Raw genomic sequence first — 25,030 nt, forward strand, 5'->3', positions numbered from 1 at the left:
GAGCCCACCTGTATCTCCCATCTCCTGAGAGTGCCTAAGCTACCAGGCTCTTGGCTGTTGTGGTCTCTTTCTCCTCCTGAAGTGGTGCTGCTGTGCAGAAAATAATTCAAGAGAGAGTGCAGAAAATAATTCAGCCAGAGAGCACCAGGAGGAGCAAGAGTCTGTAGTTCAGTGGTTAGAGCCTTGACCTGGGAAGGGAGTGCATGGCTGTTCCTGTACTTTATTTAGTGATTTTTTTTTTCATGTGAAATATCAAAAGAGAGCTGGGCCTCTGGCCTGATTTATAACTTAGGGGAGAGGGCGAGTGGGACACTGGCCCTGTGTGCTAGTTCAGAGGGGATGCCAGAATGGTAGCGCCCCCAGGGAGCCTGAACCACTGCTACCCCCACCTCCATAGCAGCCTGAGTGCAGGGAGTTTGCGCCGAGGCAGCAGCAGCAGCCCAGACCGCTGCCACTGCAGCAGAACCTCCATGAGGAGGTAAGTCCTTGCTCCCCTCCCCTTTCCTCCACTTTCTCCGCACTGCCCAGGGTGCCAAAATTTTAACTTACACCTCATATTTTAGTATATGGAGTTTCTATCTTTATTTTGAGCCTCTATATCAAGATCAATTAATCAGGAATTTGTGGCAAGCTTCCTGAATAGGAGTTTGTAAGTTTATTTTGTATTATTTCAGATGTTTGGATTTAACGCCTTTATCCATCTACAGGGACAGTGGATGCTGGGGGCTTTAGTTTCAGTCAGTCGCTTCTGGGAAGAAAGAAGTAGCGTTGCAGAAGTAGGTTCGATAGGATCAAGGTAAGGGAGTTGCTGGTTCAATCTCAACAGAATTCTGTAAAGCAGGACCTGGTTTGTTTCTGCATCTATAGAGATGATTGGGTTCTTCAAAGGTGTTTTTTTGCTTTTTTATATTTGGTTTAGTGAAGCATATAGGGAGTGTAGAAAGGAGAAATAGTACATGCATAATACTGGGGTTAATGTTAGTACAAGTCTGTGGGCTCTGGCCAATGTGTTCTGTGCCTATTTTCTGAAGATGATAAAAAGTGAGACTCATTTTCTCACTGTGGTTAGAAATCACTCCTGTGATTGCTCAACTGGTGTAAAAAATAACATGTTGGGATTTTTTTTGTTTTGCTCTTATTGCAACTGGCAAGAGAGCAAGTGTCTAGTAGTAACAGGGCCATTGTGTAATCACAGTTAATCCCTACCCATGGTAAGAAGCAGAGTTAAAAGCCCATAATCCTACTGTAGGCTACATTCCTCTGTAGATTTCCTTTTCCTTTCTAGTTCCTGCTCCTAATTTTTTTGTGTTTTTAGATTAAATTCCAACATTAAATATGGCATTGTTAATTCTGTTGTTGCTTGTTTTCCGGAGAAAAAAGGGTTCTTCGCGGTTATCTCAATGCCCTGTTCATGCCACGGCAGGCTGCTCACATACTTTTGAAAGAGTATTGCACTGCTGCTAACATTTGTGTGTTATATAATAAACCTTGGAATATTTGGTGTTATGCTTAAGTTCCCAGCTCCTAAATTCAAGTTATAGTTTGAGAGTTTTCGTTTTCATTAAATAAAATAAAAGGAAGTTTCTAACCTTCATGGTTGCAGGCAAAAGCTTGAAAATGTGTGTGTCCTGATGCTTGGAAAATAGGAGGTAAATAAGTAGAACCCTAAAAATAGAATGTAAAAAATGTTCATGATTTTTAAACCAATCTCATGATTCTGTGATGCTGAATCATGAGGTTTGAATGGGTAGGACTGGAAAAACTGAGATCACTATTTATGAGGATGTTGGTACAATGGCTCTTCAGGATGGTGGCTTAGAGACATCTCACATGTGTTTTATAGATGGATACATTTGTTTTGAGGGGCAAAACAAGAGACAAAATCCCTTGAACCAAATTACTGCTAATTTAGTGGTTCCTGTTCTGATGATGGTTGTCAGGAAATCATTATAGTGCTTATTACCGAATGGACTAAATATATAAGATTAGTAGATTAATTAACAAAGATGATCAGCTCTTTGACCTTGTGCACAACCTTTTGTAGTGATGTACAAAGCTGCTGTTAGCACAGTTTGCATCATGTGGAAGGCTAAACCTCTGCCTTTACATACAGCCTCTGTGGCTGCACTGGGACAAACCGTAAGTCCATCTAGCCTGATATTTATTCTGCCTCTGGCAGGAGCTTACACTTGATGCTGCAGAGCAAAGAGTAAGCAGAATCCAAGTAAACCATAATGCTCATAGACTATTCAGCAGGCCTGTGCATGAGTCTGTGGGAAAAAGCCACTCAGACTTATATGTGATTGTCTTACAGCCCAGAGCATGAGATTTGATGCTGCTTATTATCTGTGCTTGAATAGACACAAATGTTTTAAAAGGCCAAAATTCCCCACCCTTTTTTATTTGTGTATCTGACCTGTGACAGGAAAGCTCTATGAAAAGGCAGTCTGCTTATTTGGGTAACAAGATGTGAGGATACTGTGTTAGAAGCAGCAGAGTGCAACTAGGTCCCCCTCCCTCCTTCCCTACCAACACAGGCAGATCTCATTGTACACTCTCCCTTTGACACTGGTGCACTCTCCCAGGCAGTGCCATTAATACTGAGCCTGAATGACTCCTGGCTAGCTATCTGCTACAAACTATAACTTCTCCTTGAATAACCACTGTGCTATGCATTGTGGTGCTTCAAGAGGAATTAGCCAGCAGAATTACTGTCTTAACTGTGCAAGCCAGAAAAAATTACAGACTGTTTTTCACACAACTTTCTGTTCTATGTTTCTGTTCACTCTGTGTGGAAAGTGGCTTACATGTTTGCCTGGCTGAAAATATTTTTTTAAAGAAGTGAAGAGAATAGAAATGGTGGGAACACCCAGGCAATTAACCCAGGGGCAGGACTCCATTCAGCTTTCCATACACTTGGCTGTAGCTGTGGACCTACCCCTGTATTCAGGTTTGTGTATGTAATACGTCTTACAGAAACCTCAGGATTATAAAGTGAAATAGTGAGAGAACCAAGACATGGCCAAAATAAAATTACAAGTACAACTGCCTCACTTAGGCCTAAAAGAGCATTTGGACTTGTGACCTACATCGGCCTTTACCACTTGACTGAAAGGACCGAGGCTTAGAGTTTCAGTATTGTTCTTTTCTATGTAATGGGACCTTTCTCCCAACTCACTGGGGCACTATTGAAAATCTAACCCTATATCTTCTAGCTGGAAGGAATAACAGATGCATAACATGATCACCAACTAAAAAGGGATGATATTACACAATTGAAACAGGGGGTTACGTCTGCACTCCTGTACAAATGTATTATGATTCAAGCTGTAAATATATAGACTCTTGCTTTTACTGAGTTTATAATCTAGCATATAGGGATGATTAGAGCAGAGAGTTCTACTGAAGCCAACTGCTCAGCTTGTATTACATATTTTACCTCCACCTGCCTTCTGCCTGATCCATGTTACACAGCCTGGCTCTTTAGCATTAGTTGTAGGGAAGGACACAGACGGCTCTAGAGGTTCTCTAGTTCAGTTTTATGTATTAGACCAAGATGATGGCTGTCGTACTATTGAATCAAGATAATCAGGTATCCTTCAATTTTGGAGAGAATAACATAACTAAGATTTACTTTAAAATAGCGGTTAGGACCCCTGTCTGCTTGTTATTATAGGTGCAGACAGAAGCAACAATTTTTCCCTGATCTGGCCACAGAAAGCAGTTTATAGGGTTTTTGTACACCCCATACAATTGGCCTTTAAAGCGGCTTAAATGCCCATTTGCACTGCTTTAATGGCATTGTTGTTTGCATGCTCGACAGTGTATTCTGGTTCAATTTAGAGAGAGCTGAACTGAATTAAACCCCCATGGCATATAGAAGCACCCTATAGCCATGACCAAACACAAGTGCACAGCTGCAGACCACTTAAAAAATGGCCGTTCGGGTGAAAATCAGAACTCTTATTGCATGAGGTGTTAGATGAATGTTTCAAAACATTCTTCTGTAACTTGTGTCTGCGCTGCCTGCCAGCCTGTTGCTGTTTTCAGGATGGGACAGGAGAAAGGGAGTGGAGGGAATTTGGTCTGGGGTTTTTTCAGCTCCTGTTGGAGGGTGGGATGGGTGTACTGGAGCCCGTCTGAGGTGGGGGGGCTCCAATTCATCCATTCCCACCCTCCAGCACCAGCTGAGGACCCCCTAAAATGAGCCTCCTTGGCTCCACTTCCTCCCCTCCCATTCTGAAAGCAGGCACATGCTGGGGGGGGGGGGGGGGCTGTTGCTAGGTGAAACCAGCTGTAGGCTGGCAGCCAGCAGCTAGACTCCCCTCCCCCTGGAAACAACAGTGAACTTCTCTTTGGTCCGAGGGATAATTGTAACTCAGAATACTTCCTGCAAAGCGTTCTGTTACAGCAGGGAGCTGCACTTCTGTCTGCGCCCTATGTCATCTATGTGGAGAAAGTTTCTTTCAACAACTAATATAATAAATTCTTTGTGATGGAAATATTCCTCCAGTATAATTTGACACAGCTATTTCCATTTAAGACTATCCAAGTTGCATTGTCAGTCTGTGGGTGAGTTTCACCTGTAGCACAGAAGGATGAAACAAATCCCTAGACAAACTTAATCCCCTAATCAAGCCTTCTGAAGGCATCCAAAACAAGATTGTTGATTTTACTATAAATGCTTAGACTGTTAATGGAAAAAAAAGTTTGTAATGTGGCTGAAAAGAAACCCCAGAACCTATGTATCCATTGTTAGGCAAAAGTGTTTTGTTATACTGCTTAAGAAGGACGAGAGAAACCAACAAATCCTTATCCAACCAAACAATAGCATGTATGTGAGAGAGACACTTGAAAAGCAATTTGTTTCCACTTCAAAAATGACAATGGCAGTTGGATAAGATGGAGGTGATGCTATATTACTGATCAGTGATGAATTGCACAAAGAAGCATGTGAATAGAGGCATATGAGCTCTCAGCTGTATGGCCCAGATTCTGATTTTTAGTTACAGTGAAATAAATTGTAGTTATTTCCTTTGTTGAAACTGAGATCAGAGTTTGTCCCAAAGTTTCTACCTAAAAAAGCTTGAAAAGACAAAAATGGAACAAAAAAATTGTTATCTTTAAAGTTCTGAGGTTATTAGAACTTCAAGTTCCAAACTATCTATCAGATACAATGCTGTATTCATTCTTTCACCTGCAACAATCAACACTTAATAATCAGTTGCCTTATAAACTGGAGACTTAATTACTAGCATTAAGCAACAATTTCCCACCACCTTATCCTTCTTTTACACAATACATGTACTAAACTTCAAATTCAATGCAGAAATTAAGTAGAAAACATACTTTGGAGACGCAGACAGGTATTTTAGATCAACATGTCCATAAATAACATCCAGTAATGTTACATTTCGGCATATGTCCTCTATTCTTTCTCCACATAAACTCAAAACAATAAGTGCAAAAATAAAAAGTATGATTTACCATTTAATGTGACAGAACAGGATTCTTGAAGTCACAGTGGATGGAAAAGAAAATTGTAGCTCATAACTAAGTCCAATGAAGAGAGATGAATGGTGACAATAGATTTTGTATAGCCTTAAATTAAAAATCTTATTGTAGTGGACATCGGTTACTCAGCCAAAAGGATTTCTGAAATTAATGTATTTTTTTGTTCAGAAAGTAGGATTTGACTTATATACTGTATTTTCTCACATATCACACACGTACCTTTATCCCCAAAATTAACCCTCAAAAATTGGGGTGCCTGTCTTAAGTGGGGAAGTTGATTCCTGTTCTGTAATAGAAGCATGGATATGCTGAAATGGCTGCTAGGTGCTGTTCTTCTCTCCCAGGGACAGTTTAGACAGATTGTGACCTCAGATATACTGGTATAAATCTGGATTTTAATAAGCAAGGTGAGATCAAAAGGATTTACACCATGATTTTTCATCAGCATAAGTAGGCTCAGTATTTTGTTAATATTAAAGAGCAGCAATAGAGAATTGATTTCAGATGCACCAAATTAGGAGAAGGAGAATTTTCCCTAATTTTTCTTCAATGTAACCATTTCAGCATATTAAAATATGTATATGAAGATGACCCAGGTCAGTCAATGGGAACACAACCAGCAGTTGCTAACTCGGTTGGAATAATATAACTGACACCAATATGGATTTATGTATTGTAAACTATTACCGTTTAAACCAATAGCATTAGATTTACTCAACCTCTTCCAAATAAGAGTGTAGGTTAAAGTTTTTTAGACTATACTCTATCAGAATTAGCACCCAATAATGAAGAGCTAATCACAGTCAGCAACTACTGTGGTCAGTTTTCCATCAATGATACTGATTCCTTTTACTTTACTTTTACATTTTCTAAACTGCAGCAATTAAAATGGGTGGTTTGTGTACAGCTTTCTTAATGGGAAGAGAGATTTTTTTTTTATCTGAAATTCAATTGTGTTTAATACCGTGGACTTGCAAATGTAGGTATGATAGATAAACAACATTCTCCTGCTAGAAAGTGTTGGCCTTGTAATATGTCTTCAGTTTGTAACTTTTGACTGTTAGGCAGTTTCAGAGACCAGATATGACTTTTCCTTCCAGCTCTCCAAAGAGAAGGGGAAATTCTTGCCCTGTTCAAGTTCCTTGGAGCTTTGCCATTGAGTTTAGGAGGGCCTAGATTTTCACAGCTTCTCAGTGCAGGATGGTATTTGTCCATATCAGGCATTTCAGAGCTCTCTGAATCATCTTTTTATATTTAAATTAGTGAAGATTATATAGTACCTAAATTACTCTAGCTGCTAAAGGGGTGTAGGTTGTGGCCATGTTGGTCTAAGGACATAGGCAGACAAGGTTCTTTGGGTGAATCTGATATCTTCTATTAGACCAACTTAAATAGTTGGGAAAAAAAATTTAAGCAAGGTTTCAGGTTTAAAAACCCTTTGTCAGGCTAAGGAAGTTTCTGCAGCTGGTGTGTACTCTAAACACATTTTTTAGCTGCTAAACATTTTTGTCTGAATTCAAAAAGCCAAACCTTATCCTTAGAAGTACATGCAACCTCCATTAATTGTAATGGATTTGTGGGAATATGATGACCTCCAGAGCTCTATTCTTGTATTTAAAAACACAGTGCCAGAGGAGACTTTTAAAGGGGTAGGTCACTATTAGACTGTAGAAACACTGGGTCTTGCTATCTGTGCTATACATATACTTCACCCTTTTTCATAGATCAAACTCAGAAAGGACCATTCAAGCATCCAGTCCAGGGGTGTAAAACTCATTCTGGGCCTCAGGCCAGATTTGAACTGCGAGAGTTCCTCCCATGCCAAATCCAGGGAGCCAGCAGCAGCTGCAGTGGGTCTGGGGCCAGGGCCAGTGGTGCAGGTCTGGGAGCAGGCAGAGGCACAGGTCGAGCATCAAGCAGAAGCGTGGGAGGGGGGGTGGGCAGCAGTGTGGATGGCGGTACTAGTAAGAGATCAGATGGCAATGTAGGCGGTGGGGAATAGGTGGCAGCATGGGTCTTAGAGAAGGCAGTGACACAGACCTAGGGTAGGCAGCAGCAGGGTAAACAAGAGCTACATCTGCACAACTCTCAGTCACGCCCCTTCTGCTGACGGCCATGTTCATCAGAGTACAGGGACCCTGAATTCTGTAGCAGTGGCCATGCTGGATCCAGCCTATGGGCCTTACATTGATACTCCAATGTAGTCAGACCTCCCATATCACACAGGCTGTAAAATTTAACTCAGTAGGTGCATCTATATGTGCATTTAAGTATGACTAAATTTAATGCACATTAAGTGATTTTTGGCAGGTGTCTACACAAGCAAGGATTTGGCACTAAAGTTTGTCCACTTGGCACTAAATTTAGTGTCAAGTCCCTGCAGCCCTGCCATGTGCCTCTAGTGGCTGGGCAGGCCTGGCACTAAAGTTAGTGCTTGGTTATGTCTACATGTATGTTAATGCGCTTTAACTAATTGTTAAATTAGGTATCAAATTTAGGTGCGATTGCCCTAAGTTCACTATTTTTAATGTGCATTAAGGGCACATACATGTAGATGCATGCCTGTTATGTCTGTTAACTTAGGCTAATGCACATTAACATGTTTTGTGTAGATGCACCCATTGATTCTTGTATTAAGCCCAATAGTATTTTCTTCATTTAAGGCAGTGAGTATAAACCAAATTTATTCAAATTCCTTTTGTTTTTATGTAGAAGGAAATTATGATCATAGATATTCTGATCTATCTTGAAAGTGATATTCAAAAGATTTTTATATTGGATTTTTTTCAACCTTAAATCTTACTTTAGGAATAATTAGAGATTGCAAGCTCATTTTTCTATTTCATGTGCTCTTGCTCACTGCCTATAAACTTTCAGTACATTTTATAAATTGTCCTCTACTAACAGTGCTACAAAAACCCTCAGTTGACAAAGATATTCAGCTGGAGCATATGTTAAAGTGATGGACAAATTCATAAAGCAGAGACCAAACACAAGAGATTATTCTCTTTGCAGAGAATATACACAAAGTACAACTGTTGATAGAAGAGCTCTGTCATCACAGCTAGTAGATTAATCTGCACAAAATAAGGACTATGTTCAACAGATATGTGGAAGAAAAGTTCCATCAGTAACAATGGAAACATTGTTGGGAAAATACAGAAAAACACATCCACTTGAGACACTTGATCAAGTTGCACAAGAAATTCAAAGGAGAAACATGTATCCTGGAAAGTAATCTTGTATTCAACCAAAAGCAGATCTGAGTTAGATACTGGCTAAGCCTTCCTTCTGACCACTTTTTTAATGAAAAAAGATATTAAAAAGAAATTTCAAATAAAAAGTTCATAGTTGTTCAGCTGACTGAGCGACCTCTCCAGACACGCACATACATTTTCAAGCTCTGAGTCTTGGGTTTGAAATATGAATTACAAAATATGAGGAGGAGGTGGGGGGCGGGGGAGAGGGTGGGAAGAGTGTGTCATTTCTTTTGGTACTTTGTTTCTGGCTTTCGCCTTTGATCTCTGCAGCAGTGTAGTTCAGACAACCTGTAGGAATATTGCTAAATCAAGTTACTTTGTTATATTTTACTTCAGCCATTTGTCAGCATATGCCATAAAAATTTTAGTTTTCTCTCTTGATCTTTATCAGAGATTGCTATTTCTCTTTGATGTCTTCCTCCTTATTTGACATTTGGATCTGGTTTCCCATTTAATTATCTAACTCTCTATTGCTATTTTAGTTTAAAAGTTCACTGCAGTATTTTACTCTTTCTGTTTCTCAGTTCATCCCTCTCTATTTCAGTGAGGGACCAGAAAATGAGGATTGTAACTACTGTGCGAGTGAGTTTGTGCATAAGTCCTGTGAACTGATGGGAGTATAGACACATCAGTCAGTAAATATGGACTGCAAATATAGGCCCAAATCTTGTGTTTCTTAAATCAGAATCCCCATTTATTACAGTGGGAGATTTTCTTCTATTATGAACCACAGAACTTTGTCCATTTAACCTAACTTGTATATTTGAAATACATAGCTAGCTACGTAAAAGAGCATCTCTTAAAATATTCTTTTCTTCATGTAACAATCTACAGTGATAGAACATTATAAAAATTATATAGCTGATGTTTAGAAACACAGGAGAGGAAATACAGAGACATCCCCTACAACATTTGTACCTGAATGCATCTGGTGTTTTATGTATGAAATTAGCTTTAACACCCAAATATATGTGTGCAATGTAACCATGCTTTTTTCACTACAGGTGCTATAATTTTGAAGGTCATCATTTATATACTTTTTTCTCTTACCAATGCATACAATATCCATAATACATTCATAAACTGATATATTAAACCAGAGAAAATCCAATAAGTGTATAATTTTTAAAAAAGGTATGAAGTGAAATAATAAGATATATCATGTAGTATGTTATGGTCAACTTTTGTCCATTAATTACTTTTTTAAAGCAAGGAGTTCTGCTACTACTGTTGGTGTCTATTTGTTCTCTATCATCTTTGAGCGAGTGTCTCACAGACGCTAACAATGCACCTGTGAGGTAGAGAAGTACCTGCTTCATTTTAGAAATGGGGATATTAAAACAGAGAGAAATTAAGTGATTTGCCCAAGACCACATTAGAAGTTATGATGGAGGGACGAGCCAAACCCTCTTCTCGTCAAACAACTAGTTCAGTCCCTTGACTGTAGCATACATTTTATTCCTCTAAGATTAGCCCTTTAAGGAAAAAGGCCTTGTCCCAAGTGACTGTGACAGGATGGCACCCAAGGACCACCAAGGTGATGCCCTGTAGTGGCCACCCTGATCCTGCCCAGTTCCTGCTCCAGCCTCCTAGTGTTTCAGTCTGCTTCCTCACCTGCCCCTCCTTGATGTTATGAGGTAATGAGAGGAGGCTGCCCTTGGAAGCTGGTAAGCCTAGGGTGCTCTCACTCTCTCTTTCTCTCTCACTACTTGTTTTCTCAGGCCCTACTTGTTTTAAGAACTAAACTTGTGGCCTCCTCCTGCCCCTACAGCCACACCCATGCCTCGCAAATGTTTTCCACAGCACAATCTTTGTGTAGAGGCTTCAGTCCTCTTGACTTGAGTCCCCCTGTTCTCTGGTTGCAGGTCTCCAGCCCTGAGCCAGTGATTCAGGCTCAGATCTCTCTGTGTCTTTGGGTCTCTCAGCCCTATCATGCACCTTATCCCAGTCCTTCTGGTGTCTCTGACCCATCAGGCTGCTCTTGGTTTAGCATAGCCCCCCTGGCTTTCCTGACCTTGGGTAGGTCTTTATGCCAGCACCTCTGTGGTCTTCTCTTCACCCCTTACAGCCACATCCAGTCATCCAATCTCAAGTTAAATCACAACATAAACACTAGGGCTGTTCCGTTTCGATGGTTTGCATTTCGAACCTGTTTTGCATTTTGAGCCTATTTTGACATTTTGCCCATAGGCTATAATGGGGAAAGTCAAAACAGGCTATAACTGTCATTTCTGGCCTGATTTTGATTAAACTTGCAGGAATGGTAGCCCCTGCTGAGGTAGTGAAGCCTGCCAAGTTTCAAGGAGAGGTGCAGGGGGTTCGGGGAAACTCCACTTCAAGCTGTGGACAAGGAAAATTCATGACATGGGTGACACTGTTTGCGTTAAGGCACAGTAGGGTAACAGCTGCAGGCCTGTTAGGCCCTGCTGCATCCATGAAGCCTGCCAGCTCTCAATTTGATAGGTGCAGGGGGACTCTGGGGTCTGGGGCCCTGCACCTCTGGCTGCAGGCAGGAAAAACTTGTGACATGGGTGGGTGACACTGTGTGTGTTCAGGTGCACCCTTCCTGGCTCTAGGGCTTCTGCACAACATGGCAGTGTGCCCCAGTGAGGTCTCCTCCTCCCCTACACCCTCAGCTCAGTCCGCCACTGTAAACGATGGCAGGTGAAAATAATGTAGGTGACTCAACAGCAATAGCACCAGCAGCATCTAAGGTACACAAATGGAACTGTCACAGTACCTTTCTTATTATAAAGGAATTGACAGCAAGAAGTAAAGATGTTGTGTTGGATATATGTTACTTATGGTGTGTGTGATGGCTTATCTTACATTTTTATGTTTATTATGAAAAAAACCCGGAATAGTTAGAGAAATATAACTTGGGAAGCTTTCAGGTTGAAAAACCCTTTGTCAGGCTGAGGAAGTACCTGCAGTTGGTGTCTCCTGGTCCTGGATGGAAGGAATAGTAAAGAAGCCAGATGCTGGCTTGGCCCACAATGCAGGCAAGAAAGCCAGTTAGTGAAAATGGAAATGGAGGCGTCAGGGGGTGAGGGACAGGCTGGGGTGGGGGGTGGGGGGAAAGGGGGTTGGTGCGGAGGAGGGGGAAAGGGGGATGTAACAGCACAGGTAAAAGTGCAGAGGTACCTGGGGAGTCAGATGTCCAGAAGGTTGCAGTGTGCCAGAATTCAACTGTGTATATTGAGTCCATGAGTTTCTGTAACTTCTACCTAGGAGGATGAAGAAGTGCAGTTCATGGGCCTAGCTCTGAAAAGTGGTTTGTACATTCAAAGAAGCACCTAACCTCATCACCAGAACTGAAGCCAACTTCCTACAGCTCAAAACACAAAACCTGCCAACTATCTCCAGTACTCTCACAAACTGCACACCAGAATCTATCAAAGACAACAATACCCAACTACCTGTGGGGTCATATTCCTCACCAAAAAACGCTCTGCCTCCAGTCTCTCAGGCCTGATCCTGAGAGGGAACAAATTACAAACCACTTTTCACAGCAAGGCCTAAGAACTTCACTTCATCAGTTCCCTAGGTGCACAAACTCATGGACTCAATATAGATTAGACAGTGGAATTCTGATACATTGCAACCTGCCAGACATCTGACTCCCCAGGTACCTCTGCACTTTTACCTGTGCTGCTATATCGCCCTTCCCCCCATACACCCCACCTCAGCCTGTTCCTCACCCCCTGATGCCTCCATTTCCATTTTCACTGACTGGCTTTCTTGCCTGCATTGCGTGCCAGGCTGGCCTCTGGCTTCTTTACTATTCCCTCCATCCAGGACCAGGAGACACACCAACTGCAAGTGCTTCCTCAGCCTGACAAAGTGTTTTTCATAGCAAACGCTGGCATCCGGAGAAGCTAAGCTGAGCACGCTGGGAGTGTCACAACTGCCCTGCAACCAGCAAGTGTCAGGCCTCTCAAAGACGTGACAGGTCTGGGCTTTTGCCAGCCAGGACTGTGTGCATGCATGTGTTAACTGGAGGTTATGGCACCTCCTACCCACCTTTCACCAGGGGATCATTGGTCCTGGCATTTACAGGGCTGCCACACCATCAACAGTCCCACCAGGCCTCCCTACCCTGGCAGGGTGCAATTTTCATGGTCGTGCCCATGGTCCTTCCCCATAGTCCCATCCCATACCTCCAAGTTCATCCTGGCAGGGGAATGAGCTCAGCAGGAACATGTTCTTCCCCTGCTGGCTGGTGATGCAGTTAATGTCCCCTCCAGCAGAGAGCGGGGCATTACCTAGTTTAAAAAAAAAATGAAAAAAGGAACTAGGTATGGATGGAGTGAGGATGGTGGCATTTGGTCCGTCTGCACCTGGAGCTTGGGGAACCCCAGCAGTGGGAGGTTCACCTTCAGGAACACCAGCTTCTCCACCAAACCAGCTGTGAGGGGGCCAGGACCCCGCAGGGCCCGGGCCGAGGGAAGAACCCCGGAGTTCCGCCCCGTTTCCGGGCCAGGACCCGGAAACCCGGCGGGGAACTTAATGTGTGCCGGAACCTGAACCGCGCCGGCGCGGGACCGGCGCGGGAGGATAAAAAGGAAACGCTTACCCGCAGAGGGGAGCGGAGGCTCCACCCGGAGCCTACTCCAGGAGCGGCGGAGCCACGTGCAGTAAGGCTGGGAGACACGCGGTGGGAGTCGGCGGCAGCAGAGCCAGGAGCCGCGGATCCGCGGACGGTGAGTCGGGGAGCGGCAGAGCCGGGAGCCTCGCGGCGGGGGCCGGCGGCGGCGCGGCCGACAGCGGCAGAGCCGGGAGCACCGCGGCGGGGGCCGGCAGCGGAGCAGCCGGCAGAGGCGGAGCCGGGAGCCCCGCAGCAGAGGCCGGCCGCGGAGCAGCCGGCGGAGACGGAGCCGGGAGCCGCGCGGCGAGAGACAGCAGCGGCGTCCCGGAGGGCGGTGAAGCCCCACACGACCCTAGAGGGACCAGTGACGCAGGAAACTGCGGAGACAGCGACAGCAGGAGGCCGCGAGGACCGGAAGGTAACGCAGACCCCGGGGGCAACCGGGAAGGGGGCCACCGACGGAGGGAACCCTTCTACAGAGACTTCGGGACACATGGTCGCGCAGGACGACCCGCGGGCGGGGGAGGCCGGCCGTGTAAAACCCGCCTGGCGGGAGACTTACGTACGGGGGTTGAGATAACCCCAGTCCATAAGAGCCAGCGGCACCAGGGGGACTAGGTGCCGTGGGAACACCAGTGAGGGTCCGGCCGGGGGAGGGACCCCCCCTTTTCCGCCGGACTGGGACTCTATCAAGGGAGCCCCTCATGGAGGCTCACCCCGGAGGACCGGGCGAGGGTGTAGGGGAGGAGGAGCCCTCAGGACCCCTGGACTTTGGAGGTACCGTACCCCACGTGGACCGCCAGCTTCCCGGCACGGGTGAACCCCATATTTTCCATCAAGTCGTGGCAAGCGAGAGCGGCGAAGCGGGACGGTCCACCGAGTACCCCTCCTCTCCAGGGGACATCCGGGGTTCGGGGTCCCACGGTACGTGGTACACCCCTGACCCTTACACCAGCATCCAAGCAGGTACGGTGGGGTGTCACTACATCCCCAGTGATGCTGAACACCCTCTCACTTGGTACACTGGTTGGTGGACAGGACAGGTGTTCCTGGGCAACTGTAGCCAGATCCAGCCACACCTGGCTGCAGCTTGCCCAGTAGGCCGAGGGGGCGCACGACTCCACATCCTTGGCAAGATAGGCAGCCACCAAGGTGTGAGTGCTACCTGCCTGATGCTGGAGTCTGTACCTCACTATAGAAGTCATGCCCTTAGCCAATATTGGGAGCACCTGTGGTGGAGGACAAGACTGGCTTGTGGATGGTGTGTTAGCACGAGACAGTGGATTCCCCTGTTCCACGTTCCCCCTCCTCTGCCATTCTGCCTCACTAACTTTCTTTACCATCACCTCCATCCACTGATTCAGTGTTGGACTGCCACATACAGTGCCATTCACGCTTGGGTCACACATGGAGGCCAGCACATAGACCGTACTGGACCACAAGGGATCAAACCATTTCCTGATACCCTCCTTCAGCTGCCTCACCAGTGCCTGCACATCTGGTGACAGTGGCTTGCCCCAGCCAGGAACATTGATCCCCTGGAAGCTCTCCATTTGGCTCTGAAGTTGCCTCACTATGGGGATCACCTGGCTAAGGAGGGCATCAGCAGTGCTGAGGCTCTTGGTGGCCTCAAGGAAGGGCTTGAGGACCACCAAGATCTGGGAGATGGTATCCCACTCAGCTCTGTTCAGAGGGCCGCTGATCCTGATCTCCCCGAGCAAGGCCATCTCATGGATGGCTTTCTGTTGCTCCACCAGCCTCTCAAGCATCAGGTATGTGGAGTTCCACTGAGTCTCCACATCCTGCATGGTTTTGTGCTGCGGGATGTTCAGCTTTTTTTGTTTATCCAACAGCATCTTGCCCCCCTTGATGCTCCAGTGGAAGTAGCCTGCCATCATTCTGCATTTTGAAATTAGCTTGCTGATAGTGGCAATGCCATCACTGGCAGCCCTGTCCCCCTCCAGGGTGTTCCTGATGACAAGGTGCAACTTGTGTGCCACACAGCAGATGCCAACAAAGTTGGCATCACGGACCACCTTGACCATATTGGCTCCATTGTCAGTGACCATGAACCCGCGGCAAGCCACCCTTGCACCAAGTGGTTCATGGCCCCCATGATCCCTGCTGCTGTGTGGGACTCATCCATCACCGATGACCTGACTGATCACACCAGTGCCCTGTGAGGGAGAGGTAGGCATGATCTCCACCCCAGCTGCTCCAGAGTTTCAAGGTGAAGTGTAAGGCCACCTGTGGACCTGCCTTGCACAGCTCCTCCCTCAAGTACTCCATGCATGCTTCATACAGGGGTGGCACCACCGTCCTACTGAAGGTGGTGTGTGCGGGCACTTGATATGATGGGACTGCGAGCATTGTGAGCCGCCTGAACCCTGGCTGCTCAACTAGGGAGAATGGCTGGCCATCGACAACAAGCATCTCCCCAATTCTCTGGGTGAGCTTTCTCACCTTTGGAATGCACCCCCCTTTCTGTCCACCTCTCCCCCACTGTTCCAGGGTGGTTTGAGGGGGATGGGGACTTTGGAGTGAGCAGGGAACATCCCTTTGGGCACAGTCCTGCTGGTGCAAGGCTGGGGAGGAGCAAGGGGATGGTGCCTGCAGAAATGCATCAGCATCCCTGTGGTGCTCATGTGTTTTGTTCCCTTGCCTCTGCTGGTTTTGGCTTGGCAGTGCAGGCAGATAATGTACATGGGATTATCTGCCAGCTCAAAATGTTCCCAGACCACACTACCCACTCGCTGCTGGGATGCAGGTACGTCTGTGGATGCTGCTGTACTTTCCCCCTCCTCAGCAAGCAGAGGCACAGCAAAAAGAGGAGTCGACTCAGCTGAGCTGCTTGCCTCCATCTCTACATCAGCCTCCTCCAAAGTGCCTTCTGGGGAAGGAGACCTAGCTCGAGGGGAAACTTGAGGGGTGTCGAGCATAAACTCAGCTGATTTCCCCCTCCTTCCCCAAAATTTCCCTTGCTAGGGCACTGAGATCCAGATCCAGTGCCAGTTCTTCTGGCACTGGAAGGTTCATCATGGAAAATGACATAGGGGTGGAGTAGGCTGCTGTGCTGGTGCTGCTGGTTGTGGCTGTCATCATGGTGGAGGTGGGGGGCGGTTATGGCTGCTGCGTGTGATGGGATGCAGTCTCAGGCACTCAGTGTCAGTGGCACTGCTCCCCTCTCCTTGCTGCTTGTAGCAGCTTCATCCCTTTTAGCTGGAGAAAAGAGGCTGCATCTTAGTTTGGTGGGGGTGGGAATTTACAGCTCTCCCTCTACCCCCTCTTCTACCCCTCCCTGAAGGCTGGCCAGTGTGTCCACCTGCCTTTCCACCACGCTTCATGATGTGTTTCATGTTTTCCTTTTCAAGAAATATATAAATGTCTTTGCGTTCCTATATAAATTAAAAAATGTAGGTGTGGTGCAGTCAAGAGATTTATGAACGTGATAGAAATATATCTGTCTCTGTCTATAAATTTAGAAATGCAGGCATAGATGTGGTACAGTCAAGAAATTTATGAACACAATAGAAATATATCTGAGATAAAAACACATACTCTTGGCCTCTATCAGCAAATGTACATGCTCTGAACATGGGATTTACAGACTTGTTACACAAAGATCAAGTTTCCTTTTGGCCCCTTCATGGGCACACCAAATACTCAAATCCACATATGACACGTCAATTACTATACCAGCAACACTTCAGTCATACTACCCCTTCCATAAATTTATCAAGCTTCATCCTGAAGCTATTGAAGTCATGCCAGAATTCAACTCCTTTAATAGTTAAAACTTTTTTTCTAATTTTTATCTTAATTTGTCTGTGACCAGTTTGTATCTACTTGTACCAGTAAAGCTCTTTAATTTAAATAGCTCTTCTTCCTTCCTCATACTTATCACATGAATGCATTTAGTATGACTAATCATATGCACCCTCAACCTTTGTTTTGCTAATTAAACAAGCTAAACTCTTTTAATCTCTGTTCATAGGCATAGGCAATGTGTGGGAGGGACATAGGGGGCACAAGCCCCTCCAAATTTCTGTGCTGATAGTGGGGCATGGGGCTACAGCCCAGCCAGAGCCAGTGCCTGGCAGCAGTGTGGACAGTCATGGAGTTGTGCCCCACCACTGTCACCATTTATGTGATGTATATGTTCATAGGATAGGTTTTCTATTCCTTTAACCATTCCAGTAGTTGTCCTCCATATCTGTTCTAATTTAAATTCTTCTTTTTCAAACCTAGGTAAGCAAAACTATACACAATATTCTAAACAGGGTGTTATCAATGGTGTGTACAGTAATGGACATACTTCCTGTCTCTACTAAAAATGTCCTGCTTAATAGACCCAAGAGTTACATTAGCTTTTTTCATAGCCACATCAGAATGGTGTCTTATGGTCAGCCTCCAGTTGACTGATATACCCAGGTCCTGACTATAATCATTAACTCACATGTTTTTTGTATAATTGTTTTCCTTTAAGGAAATGAGGAAAACTGGCATGTTTGTGTATTTTGTCTAAATCAAGTCATCAATAATGTTGAGGTCATATATGGAGAAAAAAATCGCCATCACCTCAAAGGACTATACAAATACACCTTGGTACTCTTTATCTGGGAGGAATTATCTCCAAGTGCTTGCATGCTTCTTAGTATAACCTGACACCTCATGATGGCTCTAATAAATAGGATCAGCAGATGTATTAAGAGGATAGATATAATTGAATTTCTTTATAAGAAAGTTACTGTATTTAGCCAAATCCAAGATGACTTTGAATTTAAGACAACCCCTCCCATAATTAGATTCTATACATGAAAACTTATAAATGTGTTAATATTTTCCTTGTAGAGAATCTGCCTGTCCCTTGTTGACTCTCCTAGGTGCCTGCCCCTCACCTCCTGCTTCCCCTGTGCCTTGCCCCTTCCTGCCCTGTGCCTGTGCCTGCTGCTCCTCCATTGCCCCCACCACCCCTTGCCCTTTGGTCCCCTGAGCCTGTGCCCCCCCCATACTGCATGTCTCCCCTGCCACTTGTCCCATCCCCAGTACCTGCTCCCCTTTCCTCCCATACTTTGCCTGTCCATACATGTGCCTGCCCCCTTGCTGCCTGTTCCCAGAGTCTGCCCTACCCCACAACTTGCCTCTCCTACCCCTTCCCCCACCGTTGCCTGCCTTCCATCAACTCCTGCTCCCCACACCCCACAAAACCACCTCTTATTTTCTGGGCAGCTTCAGGGCAGTCAGCAGTGGTGGTGACGCCAACCCTCCCATCAGCCCCAGCCCTGGCCCCAACCTCATCAGGAAGAAGCAGTGGCGCCAGCTCTGGATCTGTGTCAGGGCCAAAGTGGCTGCAGCTGAAGCTGAAGTTAAGAGGGAGCATGGGGCAGGCTACGTGGTCTTCCCTGCACTTCCCCCAAGCCACACATCACAGGGCTCCCCTGTGCTCCTCCCATGCTGCACTATCTTCCTGCACACCCTCTTCCCTGCCACATGATCCACCCTGGCCTGGGGCAGACCCTGAGCACAGGGCTGAAGCCAGAGTTGAGCTGCCGCCTGCCCTGGCTAGTACTCAAAGCTAAGATGAGGCTTTTTTCCCCTGGTGACTGGGGGGGAAAAATCAACTTGGATTTGAGTAAATCTGGTATACTTATGTAGTTGCTATTGTTAACCTTAGTATGGATCTCTGTCAGCTCCAAAACAAAACATACTTGTGAGTCAAACTACAGCACAGTGCATCTCGATACTCTTAGCTGTACGCATGAATAAGAAGCATTCTTTCTATCTAACTCAAAAAGAGCTGAAGGGAAATTTTACCTACTTTTCAAAATGTTCACCTCAGCTGAGAATAAATATGAGATTTCAGCCCAAACAGTTTCCCATTAAGTTTTAAGTACCTAATATGGAGCATTGTATTCAGTATTTATACCCTGTTCCCTCTGGTCATGACTTTTCCTGTTTCTGTCTAAGAAGCCTCATCCCTGGGATTGGACCAAGTTTAGGGTTTTGATCTGCCCTGGGCATCACACTAACCATCTTCTTTTTTTAGGGGCTGGGAAAGAACTTTTTCCTCACTGCCAGACTGGGTAAAACAAGGAAATGCTTCTGCTTTCCCAAAAGCACTGCTGAGACATGATTGAATAGATAGGGAGATTGCACATACTTTATCACAGTTAGCAGGCCAGAAAACAAGGGAGTTTGAGTGGGTAGTACTTTGGGGAGCTTGCTCAGACACTTTCTTTCTTCCCCTTCCTTCACTGGAATCTGGCTGAATGGAAGCAGGTGAAGGAGGAAGAGGATTTTTTTCCTGCATACAGCAGCAGCAGGGGAAGGAGGAGCTGGCAGAAGGATCAGCAGGTTGGCTGGAAAATATTGCAGTGCCAAAGCTCCTGCCATTTCCACTTCTTTCTTCGCCTGTGCCTGCCCAGGCACAGCCACTGACCACCAAGCCTTCCACTCAGGTTTTGGTGCCACATCTAGGATATCACAAAATGGCTGCTGATGCTCATCTGGTCCTCTGACTACTAATCCATGCTGGTCATCCATGTGCACGCTAACAATACTTTCAGCGGTCACTTTAAGCAGATGAAAAGGGACTACATGGCTGCCGGCGCAAAGGTGAAGGGGATTGAGGCCCAGGTGGTGTTCTCATTGATCGTTCCAGTCAAAGGTAAAGGCCTGGTTAGGAGAAGAAACACCCTGGAGATTAACATAGACCTTTAGATACAGATGGTAGGGGAGCTGTTCTTGACTTACTGCTCACAAACAGGGAGGAACTGGTTGAGAATGTGAAAGTAGAAGGTAACTTGGGTGACAGTGGGCACATCTACACAGGTGCCACAGTGACATAGCATCAGCGGTCACAAACCGTGATGCCGCAGCCACATTGCTATAGCAATGTGCTCCCTTGTTATAGTGCATTCCTGTAGTGATGTAGCAGCTAAAAATAACTGTGTGGCATGCATGGCACAGTGCTATAAAAAGGAAGTACTAAATGACAGTGCAGTAACAAAGGTGCCACAGGGACACGTGTAGATATGCCCACTGACTATGAAACGATTGAGTTCTAAGGGGAGGAAGGAAGGAGATAAGCAGAATAAGGACACTGGATTTCAGAACAGCAGACTTTAGCCAACTCAGGAAACTGGTAGGCAGGATCCCCTGGGAGGCAAGCCTGAGGGGAAAAGGAGTCCAGAAGAGCTGACGGTACCTTAAGGAGGCCCGCTTACGGACACAGGAGCAAGCTATCCAAATGCATTGGAAAAATGGGAGGTCAAATAGGAGACCAGCCTGGCTAGGCAGCAAGCTCTTCAGTGAGTTGAAACTCAAAAAAGGAATCCTACAGAAAGTACAAACTTGGCCATAGTGCTTGGGAAGCATATACTTGTATTGCACAGATGTGCTGAGAGAAAATTAGGAAGGAGATACAGCTGGCAAGGGACATAAGAGACAATAAAAAGGGATTCTGTGAAGAAGAAGGGGAGGACCAGAGAAATCAGGTTTCTTATGGAATGTGAGAGGCAATTTAGTTTGGATGATGCAGAGGGGGCTGTAGTATTTAATCCTTTTTTAATTTTAGTCTTCACAAATAGGGGCAGTTACCAGATGATGAATGTAGTTGGTATCAACTATAGGGAAGAAGACAAACTGCCTAGAACAGTGAAAAATAGGTTAGGAATTACTAAGGGAAGCTAGATGTTTTCAAGTCAGCAAGGCTGGATAGGATACACCCTGGAGTACTGAAAGAAATGACTGAGGTAATTGCAGAGCTATTAGCTATCCTCTCTGAAAACTCACTGCGGTTGGGGAGGTCCTGGATGACTGGAAAAGGGCAAATATAGTATCCATATTTAAAAAAGGAAAAAAGAAGGATACAGGGAATTACAGACCATTCAGCCTGACGTCAGTACCTCAATACTTGGCGGAACCTATTGTGGAGCACTCCACAGGAGAACAAGGTGATCAGGAAAAGCCAGCATGGATTCCCACCACCCCTCTCCCCCCCTCCACAGACCTATTAGCCCCCCTGATCCCACCTGTCCCTCCCTGCACCCTGAGTTACTTATTTTGGTTTCCCCGCTCAGCTCCCAGGACTGGTGAACACTTGTACATGCCATTCCTGGTCTATGTTCATGCAGCTTAAAGTGAGCCATGTGAATCTGAACTTGGGTGTGACAAACAACTGTATAGAAGTGTTTGTGGGTCCACACCCATTGATAGCACCCCATCCTTGCTCATTCTGCTGGCTAGATCACTCATAGATAATGTGGATTCAGATCCCCTCTGGCAGAGGAGAGACTATGGGCGCTTGTACACATGACACAGAGTGATGAGAAATCATCATTTGTTTAATATAATGGTGTCACCATGTACACGTGCACAATTTTTTTCATGTAAAAATGTATTTGAGTGTGGCAACTTAGACCACCTCTGATGTATTTTAGTTTAGCAAATTGTCCTGTTATAGATTTAAAAAAATCATGCACATGTATATGTCAGGTCACCGGAGAAGATGGGGAAGATACATGGGGTACCGGAAGCCGAGGTGGGCAGGAAGCTGAGGTGGGCACATGGAAGCTTGGGTTTGGTGGGCTTCCAGCTTCCAGCACCCGATACACCATCCCTGCTGCCTTCTCTGGCCGCCAGCATACCCAGCTGCCCTTCTGCCACATTCCCACACTGTCCCAGGGGCAAGCCAGCCCATTCCCAGGCAGTCCCAGGTGGTGGGAAGGTAGTGGGGACGGTGCACAGGATGCTAGAAGCCTGCCAGGCCTGAGCTTCTCTATGCCTGGGCATCCAGTGTGCTGTGCACTGATGGATCAGACAGTGTGCTGCCTGCAAACCAGGACAGCACAGTGTAGGGAAGCTCTGGGCCCCTCCACAGCCCCGGGGCTGCATGACCCGATGCCAGCTTGTGCAGGCAGGCTCCGCAGAGGCGAAAAAAATGCAGCAAGGGGCCCACTTTTTTTTTCCTGGCAGAGCCTGCCTGCCTGCCTGCCTCTTGCACAGCTGGGGGTGAGCTGCTGGCAGTCCCTGAGCTGTGGGGGGTCCCAGCCCCTCTCTCTGTGGTGCCAGCTGCCCCTGAGGCTGCCTGGGCAGGGTGCTAGCAGGCAGGTGCCACCTGGGGGTGCTGCCACCATGGAAGGAAGGACTGGGGCACTCGGCAGCGCAGGGACTGCCAGCAGCTCGCCCCCCAGCTGCACCGGAGGCAGGCAGGTACTGCTGCGGGGGGAAGCAGGCCCCTTGCTGCTTTTTTTTTGTTTCCCAGGCAGAGCCTGCCCACAGTGAGGGGGGAGGGGGTGGGAAGCTGCTGGCAGGCAATCACTGTTCTGTCACAGTGATAGAAGCCCCTAAATTGAAATGATGGGTCACAACTGAAAACTCACAAATTAAACCCACCATTTCAATTTAGGGGAACTAACCCCGCCCCCAACATGTACAAGTGCCCTTAAACTGTCATCTCATCACTCACATCCTAGGAAACTGCTGTTTTAATCCCTGAGCAAGTGGGCAAAAAAGGGATCCTCATCTTCTCTGTTTGGGGCATTTAGCCCCAAATATGTTTTTGTCCAATGAAAAGTATTTTTTTTGAATTTGTGAATGGTTTCAGTGCTAGATTTCAGATAGCTCCAACTATAATATAGCTCAGGTTTACAGTGGTTTACATGCTTCAGGAGAATACTGTACTCTTGGGTGGTACAGCCTGTTGACCCCTTGGGGAGGTGGCAGGGCAGAGAAAGGGTACTGCTGTGTGAGGGGTCTTGATGCATTCAAGTTTCTGAGTTTTTATAGCCAAAGTGTTCTTTCCCCACTCGTTTAGACACCCCTGACTACATTATCAACATGTGCTGCAAAGTGCTCTGGCTTTTTTTTAACAGTAATGTTGTAGGAAAACCATATGTCCATAAATGTTTCCAGTATATACCACATATTCCTGAGGTTCATAAACTGCCTGTAAAATTTTACATGCAAGTTCTTAGTCTGGGAGCCATATTAATTACTAAAGGCCTTTTGTTCATATTCGCATGGAGAAGCTTCTTCATGTGTAGCTCTACTCTAACCCTTTTGCTTAAAAGTCTCCCTGTCCTCCTCTATGGACTCTCCAAAGGCATGTGTTGCCTACCATGAAGTGCTTTTGGTTCTGCCGGTGTCTGGTTGTGACAGACAGAGCAGCAGCAGCATATCTATATCTGGCATGGAGTACGGTGAAGCAGTCAATGAGCCTGAAAAGTGGCTCATGACTTATGGCTCAGAGAAAAAAGTGTGTTTTTGCCCCAGATTTCTGAAAGGTGGCCTGTCACAATGTGTAGTCTTATAAATCCTTTCAATTAAAGCTGGATGTGCAAGGAAAGAATTGAGGAAAAGCTCATTTACTCTTTCCTTATTCCCATTTCTCCAATGACTTTAACTCATAGATGGGTCTAAATTAGATTTGTCTGTTGGCTAGCACTGGAGGATTGGTGGACAGGGGTGTTGTGAGCACTTAGGAGTTAGTAATTATAGGAAAGCTTTTTTTTAATAGCAGTGGGAGAGATTTCCCAGTATTGATGGCTAATAATCTGCAATAGCCTCCTATGAGAAAAGGAGTAAGCTTCATAGATAGCGGGTCATTTAAGAATAGAATGACCAAGCTCTGTAAACTATCCTGCAGAAAGGCTCTGACACAGACTAGGGAAGGTAAAATAGACCTCTGGAATATTTTCGTTTAATCAATTTCAGTCTCTTTCAGATGTAATTTCTTTGGATGTATGAAATTGCCCATTGCTAGCAAACAATGGCAATAGCACACCCATGGTGAGGTCCCTATTTTACTTAGAACCTCAAAATGGAGGTAGCTTAAGCCAAGGGAACCTCAAGTTAAGGAGCTGATTTTTCCTCCACAGTAACACTTTTCCATCCCTCTTCTTCACCCAGTTCCCTTGTGCAAAAACAATTTGTAAAGGGGCTTTGTTCAGACTAAGGGAAGGTAGAATGACTGGGTGGCACTGATATGGACACACTGGAGACTTGTAGTGCATGAGGTGTGTAAGAGTTCACAGGCCCACAGTTTTGAGCATTGGCAGATAGATCTAATTCACCATGCTAGTGCCATCGCCATCTGCCATCTGTTTTGTTCTGCCATGGACAGAGGTACCAGCTTCCAATATAGTTGTCTCTGCTCTCCACGCATTGCTATAATAAAGCCACAGTAGCATGTTGCATGCTCACCAGTATTTGGGAGTTTGCCTTTGTCACTAAGCCATTGGGTTTCTTAAAAGCTAATTTTAATATCTTCCAGATATTAATGTTACTGTATGGAAAATAAAAGAGAACTAATACATTGAGGACTTAACAAAACCTATGTGTAATAGTGGAAAGACAAAGAAACTTAATCTGTGATGCACAAGGCAGGGTGGCAGGGAGAAGCATGATATAGCTATAATGAGAAACTGAAAGATTGACGTGAAAAAGATGGGACAGGCAGCAGAGTATAAATAGTAGCTGCAGCTTATTTGTAACTTTCATTTTTAGGTGGGGATGATTGACACATGGATGGGCTGGATGAAGGTAACCTCCTTGATCTTTAACTTGCAGGTCACATGGAGAAAACTTTGAGAAAATACTCCAACATGTAGATGTCAAAATGAGTGACAGCTGCGTGTGAGGTGAATTGCATTTACTGGCTTTTTTA

At 45.6% G+C, this 25,030-nt stretch overlaps 1 long non-coding RNA gene across 1 annotated transcript in view; it reads left to right on the plus strand.

The window, feature by feature from the left end:
• The first annotated feature begins 305 nt into the window (after positions 1-305).
• The window catches only part of LOC149860012 (uncharacterized), a 169,167-nt gene continuing 144,442 nt past the window's right edge, over positions 306-25,030 (plus strand). Inside the window, exons 1-2 of the long non-coding RNA XR_016443415.1 lie at positions 306-478; positions 708-796. This is a non-coding gene — a long non-coding RNA (uncharacterized LOC149860012). The remainder of the gene's footprint in view (positions 479-707; positions 797-25,030) is intronic.

Source organism: Crocodylus siamensis, chromosome 7 (genome assembly GCF_052110815.1).
Source record: "Crocodylus siamensis isolate JL-2025a chromosome 7, ASM5211081v1, whole genome shotgun sequence".
Classification (NCBI taxonomy): Eukaryota; Metazoa; Chordata; order Crocodylia; family Crocodylidae; genus Crocodylus; species Crocodylus siamensis.